Source organism: Ziziphus jujuba, chromosome 1 (assembly GCF_031755915.1).
Source record: "Ziziphus jujuba cultivar Dongzao chromosome 1, ASM3175591v1".
Classification (NCBI taxonomy): domain Eukaryota; kingdom Viridiplantae; phylum Streptophyta; class Magnoliopsida; order Rosales; family Rhamnaceae; genus Ziziphus; species Ziziphus jujuba.
This window is the reverse complement of record NC_083379.1, coordinates 1,676,242-1,694,814: the sequence shown is the minus strand read 5'-3', so window position 1 is coordinate 1,694,814 and position 18,573 is coordinate 1,676,242. Positions and strand designations below refer to the sequence as shown.

At 35.1% G+C, this 18,573-nt stretch overlaps 1 pseudogene; it reads right to left on the bottom strand.

Moving 5' to 3' along the window:
- Window positions 1–897: 897 nt before the first annotated feature.
- On the bottom strand, window positions 898–15,129 carry LOC107420174 (GDSL esterase/lipase At1g29670-like; annotated as a pseudogene).
- Window positions 15,130–18,573: the final 3,444 nt, after the last annotated feature.

Genomic DNA, 18,573 nt, shown 5'->3' with positions numbered 1-18,573 from the left:
AAAAGAAGAGGAAAAAAAAAAAAAAAAGGCGGTAGTATACGGCAAATCAAATATTCAAAAAGCAAAGGACTCAATTTTTTTGCTTTGTAATTGTAATCGTTGATATCACTACACATAGAAGTGATGCTTGAAAACTTCAACATGAGCCACATCCCGCGAGGCCTTGTACACTTTTGCTTGCCTTGCATATGCGCTTTCTATGGATATACCCGAAATCCGCGATACTCTCCGGGGCATCCACATGATCTCGGATCGAACAGTCTCAAGTCCGGTTGCATCTTTAAGTAATCGATAACTGACCACACGTAATCATTCATCACTCTTTCAATTCGCTTCTCTCACTTTGCTTGCTGCATACGCTTGTGGCTTCCACACCACGGCACCTGCATATCAGTTGTGCCAATCGACTCGCATTGCCGCAGTGGCAAATGAACCCTTTAAATCTTTACAATTAATATTGTAGCCTTGAACACCTTTTCTTTAAAGAAAACAATGTTTCCCTTTTTCCTTCAATAGTTCTAAATATTGATTCGTACTTGTTAAAATATATATGAATTTTCTACTGGACCGAGACGTTCCTTAATGCGCATACAACTCTCGTATGAATATATATATTAATAACAATAAATTCTTTATTCATCGTGCATAGTATTACAATGTCATATAAAGCACTGTATTTTGCTGACGCATTTTGAGCTAGCTAGCCACACAAACACGTACATAATACATAATACATACGTGCATACATTTATTATATGTATATAGCATATTTATACTTGTATATTTGATATATATATATATATATATATTTTTTTTTTCTTTATGGATAATATATAATAGGGCATATGAAAAGTCTTCCAATAATATTCTTCCAGCTGGCAGCTGCTCAATTTGTCATCAAGCTATAGCTAACTGGCTGATATCATATGGATAAGCATCAGTAGGCAACAGAGCTTTGTATGCTCTACTTGCAAACGCCACATTTGCTGTCTCAGTTTGATGAAATGCATCCCAATATACGTATTCATTCCTATTCGCACAGGTATTCCCAAACGGAATACATAGAACTTGACCAACATCAACTTTACAACAAGAGGCATTTCTAACAATCAAATTACCTGAAATACCAAACAAAATTTTTTTTGAATATATATAATAAATAATAAATAATATTTTTTCCTCTTTTCAAATAAAAAAATTATAGGAAAAAGGAAAAGAAAAAAAAGGTACCAGATGAGGCATTGGTGGATGACTGGATTTCATAATTGTTAATGCAGATGGATTTAGTGTTGGTAAGATTGGCGTTGAGGTCATCTACAAGAGATCTAAGTCTGGTGTTGAAAAGTTGGACGGCATTGTTAATGTTGTCCACACATGGACCGCCATTTGTGCCATACGTAGCCACTTCATAAGGAGTGCAACCTATCAAGCCCAATCCAGAAAGTGCCAGCTTCCTTGCCCCAAGATTGTACAATGTCTTTGGATATTGTCAATTATAATTTTATTTATACATTATTTATTTTATTTTCGAATCATTGTCCAAGAAAATAATATAGATTTTGTTAGTATTAAAATGTCCAGCAAAGATATGTGACACTAATATATATATATTTTTTTGGGGAAAAAATGATATATAAAGCTAAATATCAAATAATTAAGGTTTGATGTGGAGCTTAATAAGTAGAAACCTGTAACTGTAGACGCAATTGTTGAATGAGAACTATGGAATACCGCTCAGGAGTAAATAGTCTGCTAGTTGGGTAAAACTGGGGTCGGAAGTAGTTGTTCGCATAGTCGTTGGTGCCGATTCCGACCAAGTATATGCATTTGCTCAGGTGTTGAGCAGCCAATTCCTTATTTCCTAATATCTGCACAATTCTTGCTACTATAATTTTGTGATTTAGCAGCTGCAGATTCAAGCTTATCCGAGCACCCTGCAAGGTATAACAGAGTTGTTTGTTCATATACAGATATACATATATATATATATGTGTGTGTGTGTGTGTGTGTGTGTGTGTGTGCGCGCGGGGACTTTAGGAGGTGTCTGTGTTATCTTTTCTTTTGCACTCCCATACAACATTAATAAAGAAATAAAATAAATTTAAATAAAAAAAAACTGCTTTTTAATATGTACAGAATATTATACTAAGCTATTTTAAATTTTTATTAGAATACAAAATTTGAAATAATTCAGTTTAATATTCTAAATGAATCCAAAAGTGTTAGATGAACAATGTATTTTATTAAATTAGAATGTAAATTTTTAACTTGCGTAAATATATATATATATATATATTTATATGTGTGTGTGTGTGAATATATTTGACCTCAGTATAAATCTGGATATACGTATATCCAGATTTATCATGGATACCGGCTGCTCCTGATGCATAGTTTACACCTTTGAGAATATCTGCCCTCGATATTGCCGAAGCAAATAGTACTGGAAGATACTTCTCAACAAGATGCTCAGCTGAACGTTAGTTAATTATAAGTTTAGTAATTATCATTAATACAATTTACACAAGCTGATAGATCATATAATATATATAAACAAATTAAAAATGAGAACCCTTCTATTTTGATATATAAAAATAATATTTATTATTTATTGACGCAAATATATATATATATATATATATGAAAATTATCATATGCTGTATTCAAATTTTTTATGTTTTTTGGGTAACCCTGTAAATATAGACATTATCCAAATTTTGTGAAAATCCAGATATCTTATGTGAAAAATATTATGACATTCCGTTTCCTATATCCTGAAGATTAATCAATTCTCATACACAATTTCGAACACATATGAGACCAAAACCAATATTGATGAACCATGTACATAAATATTCTTTTACCAAGTTCTACAGACACATTAAAAACCTTCCGAAAATTGAAACTTTTCTTAATAAACATATAACGGTACTTAATTTTTGAAAGGAGAGGAGGGGAAAAAATAAAATAAAAGAGAAAGGAAAAATGGCAGACCAACAACATCGGCATAATTGCGGCCATTGGAAAACCTTCCTGTGGGACCTCTGGGAAAGTCAATCCCATATGGAAGATAATTGACTTTGAACAATGTGGGAAGCAATTGTTATTCCCAGTATCCGAAAAAGCGTCTCCAAATATGAACAAACAAGGCACTTGCCTCAACCAAATAATAGTATTGCAAATTTGAAACCAATAAGAGAGTCAAAAACCCCCAAAATGTCTTAGTTAGCTCAGATGCCATTTGAGTTAAACAAAATATGAAGAAATTATTGGCAAGTAATAAGGTAATAAGTTATGTCTAGGACTGGTGGACAAAAATGAGGCAATTTTAGATAACAATTTATAAGCTGAGGATTGAGGATAGAAAGAAAGCTTCCGTAATGAGTTCGGAATTCACAAGCACAGATTGGTCCCCATGTTTTGTAACTAATTAGACCTTTAAATTAAATGTGATTTGACTAATTGGCACATTATTTAAACAATTTTTCCCCTTTTTGTTTTTAATCTAATTTTTTATGTTAGCATATTTTATACCCATTCTAATTAGATAGGGGTAATGTTTTCGGCTGTTCCCTTATATATGTACATATATGGCCAGAGCTCATTCCTGCATTACTATATATTCAAAAAATAATAATAATACTTTATGAGATCGATAGTGTTTATTACAAATTAACCTTCCATGCATCAAATTTATTTCGGCCTTATGAATCTTGTGTGTGGATATGAATTTTACCTGAAATAAAAATCTATACTCTTCATTTACTCGGAGTCAGCTTCGCCCAAATTAATCAAAAGTTGAAAATTTTAAAATTTATTAATTAATATAATTTATAAAATATTATTGACATTTTTGGTTTAATTATAGGCTGGCAACCTGCACGGATACATTATATATTGTATATACTCAAATGAGATTATAGGTTTTTCAAAATAAATAAATAAATAATAAATGACTATAGGGTGGGCACTATATTTATATGATATATAGCTCCTATATCTGGGAGTGGGCACTGTTGGTTCAGTTTTTGTTTGAATTTGAAACGAATTGAACCATCAAAGGAGAAAAAAAAATTAAAAAAAAAAAATTACACAAATTGAATCAACAGCCATTGGTTTGAGACTTTTAGTTTTATCCCATATGATCTATTTTTGGCCCCAACACATACTTTATAATTTTTTAAGATATATTAAATATTTTTAGTAGTTTATATTTAACGTTTTATAATTTAATGTTAAAAAATTTAACTAATATATTTTTAATATATTAGTTAAATTTTTTAACATTAAATTATAAAATGTTAAATTATACACACACACACACATTAAATTATAAAATGTTAAATTACACACACACACACACACACACACACACACACACACACACACACACACACACACACACACATTGTATGTATATAAGCATGTTCAGTTTTTCTAAAGTTAAAAATTCTGCAACCCAATTATAGAGAGAAAAAAAAAAATCCAATTCACTTTAGGTGCTTTGATGGTTCCAATCGGTGATGAAAATATCCGTATCAATGAAAATGTCGAAGATATGCACATGTTAGCGGTTGAGCTACTAATTGCATTCCCTACTACATTGCATAACACACGAATATCGTATAACATGCCCCCATTGGCTTAATATAGCGTAGATCAATTTATGGTCCTTCAGTTGAATGGTGCTGTTGGTTGGTAGTGCGATCAAGAGGTACGGCAGTCGAGCATGATCGGCTGCTGTTATTAATCTGTTTGCATCCCCTTCATCTATATTGAAGATGCTCCTCTCCTTGAGATTGAATTGTAACACCCCGTCCCAAATCGCACCGGAATCCGTGCACGTTGACCGAGGTTGACTGTTGACCGTTGACCAAAGGGGTCAAAAGTTGACTTTTTGACTCGGTGGGAATTTCGAGATGACTAGGGCACCGTGGCGAAGTGCACGATGCCACGAGTTCGTAGACTGGTAGCACGTCGAAAACGGAGCTACGGTTTGAAAGTTATGGATGAAACAAGTTGCGGTCCAAACTGTCCAAGGGGTGCCGGAGTTGACTTTTTGTTTATGGGGAATTGAGCTTTGACTCATGCATGGTTGTGAAGTGCTCGTCGATACGAGTTCACAGACTAGCGGCACGCTCAAAACGGACATCCGGTTAAAAAGTTATGGACGTTTGAAGTTTACCGGATACCGTATTATTTTAATGTTTTTGGGTCGTGAACAGTGAAATGCCACGTGTCAGCTTCTGAGTGGTCCACGTGGCATGAACAGTGTCATGCAGGGTTTTAATTTTGAAAAACTCTCGGGGAAGAGAGAGAAAGAGAGAGAAGAGAGAGAAAGAGAGAGAAAGAGAGAGAGGAGAGAGAAAGAGAGAGAGAGGACCCGCCGGCCGCCGGCCATTTTCACGTTTTTCCGGCCTAGTTACTGTACACGCGCCGGCCAGCCAGATTGCCCACCTCATTTCCGGCAAAACCTCCAAATTTCACGGCGAACGGCCGCCGGACGCGCCCGGATCGGACGTCCGAAGTTTGGCGGCGATTTTTCCCCTCCACCGCCGGCCACCGCGAATCGGCACTATTCCGGCCGATATACAGTACACGCGCCATACACCCAGCATCCTCTCCTCAAGTCCGGCCTACCCACCAAAAATCACGGCCATCGGACCACCGACGCGCCGGGATCGGAGCGTTTTCCGGCGAGGGGTCGAAAATCTTCAAACGGTGATTTCTCCGCCGTCCGACCTCCGTTTTGCTCACCGTCGGTCCCGTTGGATTGCTCTCCTCACGATCTACAAATCTGCAAAATTTCACAGCAAACGGCCACCGTCGGAAATTACTGTTCCGGCGACGGTTGCCGGTGACGTGGCGGCCCGCCGGAAATTACTGTTCCGGCGAGTACCCGAAAATTCCGGCCAGCTCCAGTCCGCAGTGTTCGACCTCCTGAACCCAAATCCGACTTCTGTTTCCACCAATTCGCGACGGTTTGGGAGAATTGCAGAGCCGAAACCCGAAAAGCTTCCCGATAAAATTCCGACCCCGTCGGGTACGATCATCGGAAATTAAGGCCGGATCTGTGATTAGCATCACTCGAGCTTCGATTCGGTATATAATTCGTAAATTTTAGTTATCGTTTGTGTTTTGACCCCCCGGGTACCGGGTATTATTTACCCGAATAAAATATTAATTTATTTGACTGTCTGTGAATTTTGTTCTAGGAGCACCGGTGAGTCGTAGAATTGATCCCGTAGTGGATCATGGGTTAATTGCGTGCTCCAGGTGAGTGACCCACCTTCAAATTAATTTTGGGGAATTTAATTGATGAATATATGATGTGTGAATTAAATATTTGGAATTTAATTTCTATGTGCCAAATATTTATTGGATTTATTGTAGAATTATTTATGAATTTATTGGATTTAAGAAAATGCGAATTCTACAAATTTATGCCGTGTGGAATTATTTTATGGTTTTGAGGATTTTGAAATTGGTGTGGTTTAATGGTAAATTGGGCACGATTCGATTTTCAAATATTTCAAGGAAAATATTTGGTTATGTTGGTGATTTCGATTTTTATGAAATATGCCCATAAAATATTATGGGATTTGATTATGATATTTCGAGAAATTATTTATGCTTGGAAAAAATGTGGATATTTGAATTGATGGATTTGGGAGTTGGTGGATTTGAAAATCATGGGATTTATGGTATTAATTATAAGGAAATTGTGGAGAATTTCCCGGTTCAAGCGGATGGATTATGCCCGCTATGTTTATGAAAAATGTGAAATTTGTTTTATAATTTAAATTGTGAATTTTATGATTTTTAGATGCACCGTGCACGTACTGGTGTTCTGATTATGTGATATGGTATATGTGATATGGATATTGTGCACACGGATATGATTAGCGTGCAGGTGGGTGTGAGTAGCGCGCAGGTGATATTATGAGGGTGTCCTGTGGATGCCATCGGAGAGGGTGGCCACCCCCCATTGGCCGGGACACCAAGTTAGCAGCGGCGCAGTGGGACGCCACGCGACCGTATGCCGGTTTCTTTCTATAACCTCCTGTCTGGCGGTACCTTGGGACGCTGGGTACTGTTGGCGCCACTGGTATATAGTGGGTGCATCAAATGATTTTCAGAACTGTGTTTTAAAAATAAAATGTTTGGAAACTGTATTGGAAAAATAAAATTAATTATTACTGCTTCCGATATTTAATTATTTGATGTCTTGGTTTTCGGGGAATATGAATAAGGGTTTTGTGACAATGTTTTAAAAAGGGGAACCTTTCCAACTGAGAGAATTGTAAGGGTTTTGAGAGAGATTATTATTTTCCAAATAATTATTATTGATATACCTATTACCGTGGTATTATATTGTATAGTAGTAGGGTCGCTCACTGAGATGATTAGCATCTCACACTCTTAAATTCCGTTCCTCTAGGTACCAGGTTGTCGGCGTTCACTCGGAGCGGACTTGATCTTCCTCGCTGTTTTAGTTCGTACTGTACCCTGTTTTTCTTTTATTGCAGTTGTAATATTTCTTTCATTCTTGTTGTATTTATTATGCACTGGATTACTGTATTTATTTTGAAGTGCTGCAATTTGTGGAATCAATTTGTAGTATTATGGGAGGAATAAGGGGATATTTTTAGAAGTGTGTTTTCAGTGCAGGTAGTTGTGGTAAGTAAATCCCTTAGGGGAGGCTCTGTCGGATTTTCCGTTGGAGAGTTCAGTAGGGTTTCCCTGGGATCAGGGCTGTCTAGGGTTCCGGGGAAGGAATTCTGGACGGGTCCTGACAGAATCCTCTTCTTTCTTGGTCTTCCTCACTGTTTGCCAATCTTAGGTGGAAGTACAAGCTGGTTTATGACATCATCTCGAGCATACCACTAACATTTATCTCCAAGTGGATATATGGTTTCCGAATATGCGTCACAGAGTGAGTTAACTTAGTAATGCACTGAGCAAAGGATATATGGAGAAATATGTCGATGCTTACATGCTTCAATTGCATGGACACAAGGAAATCCATCAATGTCGAATTCCTTGCATGAACATGTCTTATTTTCTAAGTTGACTACTCCAACGAACATGCCATAGCCAACAATTTGAAACTTGTATAAGTTCAATAGAATAACACGTAAGCCTCTGCCATTATTTGAGCGCTCTTGCATGATATTTTCCAACCAATTAGTAACAAGAGTTTGCATTGCAGCTGCGTTATTTCGATGTTCATACCCCTTGTTGATTAATTCTTCAATCATATCTGCAAACAAAATAGCTCAAAAACATTACAAACTCTAGTATTGCCCTTCCTCCTCATGATAATTATAGTAGACCATGCCTTCTAACGCAAGGAAAAAAAACTACTAAATTATAACAAAACCCATATAATATCAACCAATATAATATTAAACACAGTAATCACATAATAAAAGCATTAAAAGTTAACTAAAGACTATAACTGTGGATATTTAGATATCATAAAACATCAACAGCAAGTAGACTTCTCATATAAAACATTTAATATGTCCCCAAGAAGATAATAATCATCAAATGCGGCTCCTACCATGGACCTACCAATAATCCAAACCACAACAGCTGTGGTCCTTGTGGTCCTTAAAATTTTGAATAGAAACCTAAAGTGAAAGAGCTTCATGATATCATAATATGATGACAACACAAATACAATTGAGTGAATAATCTTCGACTAGTTCCTTTCACCCTAAAGAGAAAAAAGTTCATCCCACATAACAAATAGCAGGGAGGATTGAGCATTTCTTAAAAATTAACAATGTTTCAGAACATGTGACAAATAAATTGCTTAATTTTTAAAATCCTAAAAACTAGTTATTAAGTGCACAGGAGAAAAAAGGTTCTTAGATAAAGGTGGAAATTCTGTGGTTCGGTAAAATAAAGTAGAAAGCTAAAGCATAGATATTAATTTGAACATTGTTATACAGATAATGAGGATCCATTAATAGTTCCAACCAAGTCAGAGATCAAAATGCCAACTCCCTGTGTGTAGAATGTACAAATATACAACAATGAAAGGAACTCAATGTTGACCTTAATTTGAAGGTCAGCAAATATGAACTGAACAAGAAGAATATAGGTAATAATACTATTGCACTACTTTGACCAATATAGGAACCAAATGGACCTCCAAATTTCAGAACATCTAAATTTTTTAGTCTGGCTAATGATGAAATGAGGAAAAGCAACATCTAAATTTTGAAGTGCATGTAAATGTTGATATCTATTTGTGCAATTTCAATTGGTTTACTCGTTTTTTCATATGAACACCTTATTTTACATTCATTGTGATTTTGCCTGTTTTCTAATATCTTTTCTTGGCTTTTTTCCCCTTAATGTGTGTGTATTTGTCAATACAATAGATAATATAGTGGTGGCTAACTTCCAAAAAGCATAATTGATTCGCAGCCAAACCGAGGAACTCATATAAAATGTCTTCCTTGCATAGCTCCCATAGTTTTCTATTATTATCATACGTTAACCTATCATTGCATCTTTTAACATGAAGTGCAGAGGGAAATGATTCCACAACATCATAACTGGAGTTTGAGTTAAATCAATAAATGAAAGCCCCAATGGACTGTTTAAATCAATAAACATGTATGAGAAATGACTAAATTAGAAGGGGATAAATACAAAAAATATCAACAAAGAAAATGGAGAACAATATTTGTGAAGTATCTCTTTGACACAAGAATAATTTACTTGAATAAAAGATATTAAAGTAATAATAATAATATAAATAAAAATAGAAAGAAAAATGCATGCTGATACAAAAAAATAAAGGAAAAACAAAGTGCATTTACATTGGATATTAAGTGTTATGAAGCGGTACGAATGCAAATACTTTAAATTGAAAACTCATTCATAGAACTCAAAGAAAGGCACTGAAAACAATATCACTAAACAATTCACTTCGTAAACCATGATTAATGCTGCAGAATAACACTACCCCAGGAAAACTTAACTCGTAGAGCCCAAATCCAACTAAAGCTACCAAAGGAACAGCTAAAAGTGGACTCAAAAACTTGAAGAATAGATATAGAAAATCTAATTAACAACAGCTTCAGAATTCCAATTGTTTGTAGGACAAAACTATTTTGGAGAAAACATTAAAAGGCATCAGTGCAAACACTCAACAGCCTTAACAAATATTTGACAATAGTTTTTGTAGTCGAGTTCTATTACTTCACTTTCCTCTCCATTTTCTTCAATCTATATTACTAGCCAAACCACTGAAAACCATTCTGAATAGGATCATTACAAAATTGTTCAAGATGGTGATAAACAGGATTGGCACACGTCCTATGTATGCACAATCATACAAAGAAACCAAAAGATATTACGTGTTACTGTTTGCATTTAGATGGAAATTTCAATTTTTAAATAAAGAGAAGCACTAAAACAAAAGTTAACATCACACTGATAGAACATATTCTCTTAATGAATCAAAGAAACCAAGTTGGCCAAGAAGAGTTTCCAATAACCTACTAAACGGGTGGCTAATATTGATTTAGATTTTCCATTTTCAAAAGAAAAAGTCAAAGAGTAGCTTTAAATTCTCCAAGATTCTTCATATGCTATCACCATTAATGCAAGTACCTTAAACATTTTTTAGCACAAGAAGAATTACGTGTATCATGCAATCAGATTAATCCAATCAAACAACCAATATCAACCAGGAAGACCAGATTGTTTATACCTTTATGTACCTTCCAAATTTAGTTCCTTGATCTTTTCTAATAGTGGAACAACAGGCTCTATGACAATATAGATAGCAACCTTTGTCGTATTACCACAAAAAGTTTTAGTCTCCATACTATAAAGGAACGATAAAATATTTAGTTATTTGACCTGAAAAGAACAAATGTGACCTTTTTATACTAGTAGGTATCGCAGAAAAATTCCTTTACAGAAGGCTAGTAACAGAAGGATAAAGTAGCTAGACAGGGAAACAAAACATGTATTAAAGCTTTAGAAAAATAGGCATACTATCAAACAAAATCTATGGACTCTGAAAAAACAACCATGTTGAGTTAATGCTTGATAAAATCAAAAATTTAAACATTTTTTACAAAAATATTACACTTAAATTTTATCAGATTATTGGATTTCAAATTTCAGGGATGTGAGAATCTTCCATATCAATTCCCTCTTTGATTTTGATAGGTGTATGTGACAAGAAAATCCACAATGCATCAATCTGCTAATATCTAAATTCAAAAAAGTAGCAACCAAAATATTGAAAATTGCAAATAGAAGAATATTTAAACCAATCCAAGAAACCAAAGAGAATAAGAACTTTCTCAAGAAAAATACTAACCACATCAAAGAGTAAAACAGATGAGAACTTATAGTTCTAAGGTGCTTTACACCATTACGACCAGCAACTAAATGTCCATCTTGGGCATTACTTCCAGAAAGAGAAAATATACATATAACAGTGTAACACCCCGTCCCGAACCATGTAGGAAATTTTTGCACGTTGACCGAGGTTGACTGTTGACCGTTGACCGAAGGGGTCAAAAGTTGACTTTTTGTTCCGGTTGGAATTCTAGGTTGACTGAGGTACTGTTACGAAGTACACGTTGGCACGAGTTCGTAGACTGGTAGCACGTTGAAAACGGAGCTACGGTTTGAAAGTTTTGAGCAAAACAAGTTGAGGTCCAAACTGTCCAAGGGGTGCCAGAGTTGACTTTTTATTCATGCAAGGTTGAGTGTTGACTCATGCATGGTTGTGAAGTGCTCGTCGATACGAGTCCGTAGACTAGCGGCACGTCCGATTTGGACATGTGGTTTGAAAGTTATGGACCTGTAAAGTTTTTCAAATATTGTATTATTTTAATATTATTTTTTTTACACGCGTAACGAGGTGCCACGTGTGACTTACTGAAGGTGACCATGTGTCACCATGGTGAAATGCCACATGTCAACCATGTGTAAAATCAAATTATTTTTTATTATTATTTTAAATAATAATATTAGTATTTAATTATTTTTTTTATATATATTTTATTTTATTTTATTTCTTTTTCTTTTTCCTTTTCTTTTTCTTTTTCTTTTTCTTTTCCCCACGTGGGAAAACACCCTTTTCTTTTTTCTTTTTCTTTTTCTTTTTTCCTTTTCTTCCTTCTCTTCCCCGACCCATCAACAAAAAAAAAAACGCAGAATTTCTCTTCTCCCTTTCTCTCTCCTTTGACTCTCTCCCTCTCCCTGTTTGACCGGTGTTTCGCCGGATTGCAGTCGCCGGAGTGCTACACGCGCCGGCCACCGTCCAAGCCTGCCACCTCGCGACCTCGGCCACCAAGTTTCCCGGCCAGCCGCCGCCGGACGCGCCCAGATCGGGCCGGCGAAGTCATGGCGGCGAGGTGGAATTTTTCCGGCGATTCTCGCCGTTTTCGACCAACCCAGCCCGTCCCATACCTCTATCCCATTATTTTCGACCCCTCTGAGTCCATTTTCGGGGTTAGATTGCCCAAAATCCCCACCGTTTGAAAGATCCCTCAAGATCAAAACCGGTCGAAGCTTCCCGACCAAATTCCGGCCACCTCCGGCGGAATTGGGGTTGATGGAGACCGGATTTGTGATCCTCGTCCCACGAGCTTCGATTCGGTATATTATTCGCCTATTTTGGTTAAAGTTTGTGTTTGACCCCCGGGTACCGGGTATTATTTATCCGATTAAAATATTAATTTATTTGACTGTCTGTGAATTTTGTACTAGGAGCACCGGTGAGTCGTGGAATTGATCCCGTAGTGGATCATGGGTTAATTGCGTGCTCCAGGTGAGTGACCCACCTTCAAAAAATTATTTTTGGGCAATTAATTATATTTAATTGGTATTTAAATTGGTATTTAAATTATGCTCATGTGGTGTGATTTATTTATGAATTACATTGTGGTTTAATTTATTATGCATGAGCAAGGTATATTTTGGTAGTATTTGTACGTGGTTTTTAAAATTGATTTTCCGGGCATAAGTGAGTTAAATATTTTACGAAAATATTTGTTTAAATTTTATAAATTATGCCCGAGGTATTTTTATGGTTGCATCTCGTATTTCGAGAAAATTGTGGTTTGTTGGTTATCAATGTTTCGTACCGGGTTGTTGAATAAAAATATGTGGGATGGTGTTTTGTGAAAATTTGGTATACTTCCCACGGTAATTTTGGAAAACGGTACGGTTGGTTATTTGTGTTTATTTTTAGACGCACTCATACAGTATTGGTGTTCTGGTGTATGGTGTATGGACACGTGGTTTAGCGCGCGGTTATTATGTGGTTTAGCGTGCGGTTATTACTTCACCCGTGAGTTGCCATTGGACCGTGGGCAGGTAAGGTTATTGTTGTGCACAGCCGCCCCCCTCCTTGGCTGGGTTGATGGTTTTAGCAGCGGTACTGTCGGGACGCCGAAGTGACCGTTGCAGGTTTCTCTCTTTAACCCCCCCCCCCCCCCGCCAGTCGGTGCTCAGGACGCTGGGTATCGGAGGGCATCACCGGTATATGGTGTGGTGCGTCGGTGTAAATTACAAATAATGTTTTAAACCCCAAAGGTGTTCTAAAATTATTTATTATAATTTATTGCAGTTTAATTATATTTTGGGTATTTATTTATTTATTTATTTGTTCATTTATTTATGTATTTATTTGTTTATTTGTTGTTTATTAATTTATTTGGTTCCTTGGTTTTTGGGAAGTACGTACAAGGGTTTTGTGAAAAGGTTTTAAAAGGGGAACTTTTCCAACTGAGAGAATTGTAAGGGTTTTGAGAGAAATTATTATTTTCCAATTAATTATTATCTATCTACTATATTACCGTGGTATTATATTGTATAGTAGATAGGGTCACTCACTGAGATGATTAGCATCTCACACTCTTAAATTTCATTCCCCTAGGTCCAGGTTGGAGACGTTGATTGTCCGGGGCGAGCCTAACGTCTCAGTTCGTTGCCGAAGGTTCAAGAAGTTTTTCTTCCCTGTTTGCTCTTGAACTTGTATTGCTTCTTTATCTGTCATTTTTATAAATTCCGCATGTATCTGTATAATGCTCTGTATACTGTATTGGATGTGTAGTTGTTTATGCACTAGACTATTGTTGCTTTTGAGAAGTGCTGAAATTTGTGGAACCAATCTGTAGTAATGTGGGAGGAATAAGGAGATGTTTTTTTTAGAAGTGTGTTTTCAGTGCAGGTAATTTGTGGTAAGTAAATCCCTTAGGGGAGGCTCTGCCAGATTTTCCGTTGGAGGGTTCGGTAGTATTTCTCTGGGATCAGGGCTGTCTAGGGTTCCGGGGAAGGAATTCTGGACGGGTCCTGACAACAGATCCATCATCCTAAAATACCAATTAAAAGTATATCAACATATCATGTATTTATATATGATAAAATTTTCTTAGATTAGAGGAACTGGAGATTGAAATTCGTAATTGACATATAGGAAATAGCCAATAATAAGATCTTAGGAAGATCTGAGCATATAGACACATCCAAGACTTTAACAGAGCATGTTATGGAATAGCTTCACTACTAAAATTTTCTCTTCATTTGTATGAGCAAAAGCATTATATAATTTCTACCACACACATGCAACCCAATAAAACATATCAACAAACATTTAAAATGCATATGATTTTGGCCCCAAATAATAAAACCCAAAAATAATAGCATTCTAAAAACAAGTTCAGTAATTAATAATTACTATATCCCATGTATAAGATCCATTAACTTAATATTTTCAATTGTAATAATCAACAAAATTTCCAGAACAGCTAATAAAAACAAAAGTAAAAGCAGACCCAAAAAACTGAACGAAACAAAAAGTAAAAGAAGATTTAAGGGGGCTGAATGATCATCGTCACCTGATGAGGTTATTGTTTTAGTTGTCTCAGTGAGTCAGTGAGAAGCAGAGGAATGGGAAAAGTGGTGAGAAGAAGAAGAAGCAGAAGAAGAAGAGGAAGGAGGAGTTTGTTGTAGACCAGCTCGTTGACTCTGAGGCTAAGACCGAGAAGGGCATGACAGAGCTGATTGCTGAGCCTTGGATGTTTCCTCCACTCGCTCCTCCTCCTGAAGAACTCCGATTGTCCCAAAACGCTTCGCCATTCTCTTTCACTTTCTCTTCCTCTTCTTCTTCGTGCTCCGTTTAGGGGAAAAATGGCGTAACCTTACATCTTCATTCTTCCTTTTCACATTTGCAAAGGGTAATATGGGGATATTTGAAAATAGAAGGGTAAAACAAAAAAGGTTGGAAACGGGTGGGTAGTTTTCATTAGAGCCTTTAAAACAAGGGTATTGGGCCAAATTCCCCTTTCAAATCCCACAGGGAGAGCATAGTATGTCAAACACAAAGGACATCTGACCAGACATGAGGCCCAGCCCAATAGATTTGGGCCCCTTTGACCAGAAAGATGGTGAGAGGCCTAACTCTTAATTTTGGGCCCAAAGAAAAATTGATATCGTTAGTAGTAATTTTTGTTGAGTACATTAGTTTCAAATTTTAAAACTGTGCTTCTGTTTTTAAATGTTTTAATTAGGGCCCTCTTCTGTTTTACTTTTGGTTTCAAAGGTAAATCCTTGACAGAGCTTTCACTGAAGTGATCTTTGCCCAATTGTCTCTCATCGGCAAACTGTAAACGATTTTTTTTTTTTTTTGGGTTCACAAATCCATTATAGATGTCTGCATTTGTAAGAGGCAGAGAATGAGAATAATTAAGAGTGGCTTTCAATATCTTAGAACCAAAAAGAACTTTGCATAGTTAAGTGAGGCTGAATTGGTAGGTAAGCTATTCTTGTTAACATCCGAAAAGTTATAGGTTAGAAGTGAGGGAAAAAAAAAAAAAAGAGAGAATTTTGCATATCTCTAGTTTGCATTTAATTGAGAAGAAGTTGAGTTAAAAAAAAAAAAAAAAAAAAAAAAAAAAAAAAAAAAAAAGGATGACAAGGAGAAGGGGTTCTTTCGATGACTTTGAGAGCCAATAAAGGGCCTAAACTCTGCTTATGTTTGCTGCTTTGCTTTATCTCAGTCTATGAGATTAATTTGCAGCATTTCTGGTCATCATTAAACCCCACACACCACCACCTCATTCTCATATTCAGTCTTTTACAACCTCCCATTCTCATATGTTTATTTATTTATTTATTTTTTATTCTTAGGTTTCTCTTTCAATGTCTTTCTCTCTCTCAAATGCAGAGAATGAATGTCGGTAAATAAAAGATGGCTGAGGTTTGCTGCAAGTGAGAGGCATATGGGTTCGAAAGATAGCATCTATTAAACCTCTGTTAACAACTTACCTACATTGAAACCAAAAGTATTTAAAACAGGAGCCCTAATTGCAACAATTCAAAATAAAGACATTATTTTTTAGTAGTAAGCCTTTCTATTATTGCAATCTAATTAAAGTGATCAAAAGAGTGTTGTAATTAGACATAATATATTTATTCATTTATGTTATTATTTATTAATTTAATAGCTAGGAATTCTGATTTATATTGATATTAAATATTAATAATTTAATTGAAGCCCAAATACATCTAAATTCATAAGATATATTATAATAAATTATATGTAACTATATATATGTATATATATGTATATATATATACAGAGAGAGAGAGACAGAGGGAGAGAGCAAAAGTCATATTAAGTTAGGAACAACGAAAATATGATTTCAAGTGGGGAATTAAGGGGAAAACAAAAAAAACAAAAAAAAAAAAACCAGAGTGATGTTTTAGGTGCTTTAATTATGATGATGATGATGATGATGCTAATTTCACTTGGGGTTGTGTAATGCATGAATGAAGGTCTTTTCAACAAGATGTGGTATTCTTTCGTTTATGTGTATTGTAGATTCTCTCTGTGCTACTGTCTAGACTCTTCTCTTTGCTTCACTTTCAGGGGAGCCCAAAAATATTGTAATGTCGCTGTTGCCGTGTAATGTCACTGTTGTTGGTAGAAGTCGGCCAAAATTCGGAAAACCAGTGGAAAGTCGATGAATGTTCATGGAAATTAAAGGAAATCTAATGAAATCTGGGGTCGGCTACCTCTCTTTCACTCCTCTGCAGATAGCTCCCACGAGTACCCAGTCTTTTGGGGATGATTTCAAGTGGGGAATTAAGAAAAAAAAAAAAAACAAAAAAAAAAAAAAAACAGAGTGATGTTTTAGGTGCTTTGATTATGATGATTATGATGCTAATTTCACTTGGGGTTCTGTAATGCATGAATGAAGGTCTTTTCAACAAGATGTGGTATTCTTTTGTTTTTGTGTTTTGTAGATTCTCTCTGCGCTACGGTCTAGACTCTTCTCTTTGATTCACTTTTAGGGGAGCCCAAAAATATTATAATTTTGCTTAACATGGCGCGCACTTTAAACGTCGTTGTTAGTATTAGTTTCGCTCAAACATAGCGCACCATTTCCTCTCTGTACCAATGTTCTATTCGTAATTAGTTTAATTTGGGCTCTCTGGATTCTTTGCTATCTTATTATTATGACCTTTGAGCTACTTGTTAACGATTCTTCCAATAATTATTTTTTAATAATAATAATAATATCCTAAAATCAGTATCCAAAAAAATATATATATAGTGGTTCTATATGCACCAATAATAAATATTTATTAGATAAATAAAATAAATTTGATTAATATTTTAAATATTCAAGTATCAATATATCAAAATTATAAATTTGATGAATATTAAAATTAAAATATTTATAGATTATTTTATTATCGTAATTTATAATTATTATAATTTTTTATATTAGTTTACTATATTAATTATTTCATATGTATAAATTTGTATTCTAAATTAAATATTTACAGTTTTTGAAATTTTATCGACATTTTCATCGATATTTCTATAAAATCATATCTTCGACATTTATTATATTTTTTTATATTAATTTACTATATTAATTATCTCATATACATAAATTTGTATTCTAAATTAAATATTTATAGTTTTCGTAATTTTATCGATATTTTTATAAAATTTTTGGCATAATAGACATTGGTTTTATGTGTTCTTTTGTTGTCAAATTCATCTGTCGTATTGTTTTGATAACATATCATTCCGTGTTCAGTTTTTGGTTCAGTTGTTTATATGTTTCTTACTATTGCATGGATGATATTACTGCCCAATGATAATGACCGATGCATCGTCGGTAATTGACATTTGTACACCGTCGTAAATGAATCACCACAATTCCATCCGGCAACTTCAATCATGTGTGTTCCAACCAATAACATGCTAAATGTAGCATTATTAATGATAAATTCTGACAAAGTAAGCGATCAAACTGCATTAAAAAATGATAACGTTCAATTTGTTTTTGATTCAAAAATTACCGAAGGTTTCATCGGTAATTACCGAGATCCCCATGGCAATCACATTTTACAAATTTTTTGGGCCCCACAAGTCCCATAATGTGTGTTGAATGCAAAAACATGCAGAATATGGATTCTAAAATTATCCTAAGGAGAAAAAAATCCCAAAATTGCTTGAAAATTTGTCAAATTTTCCAAAAAAATACGATGACTGTAGACCTTCGG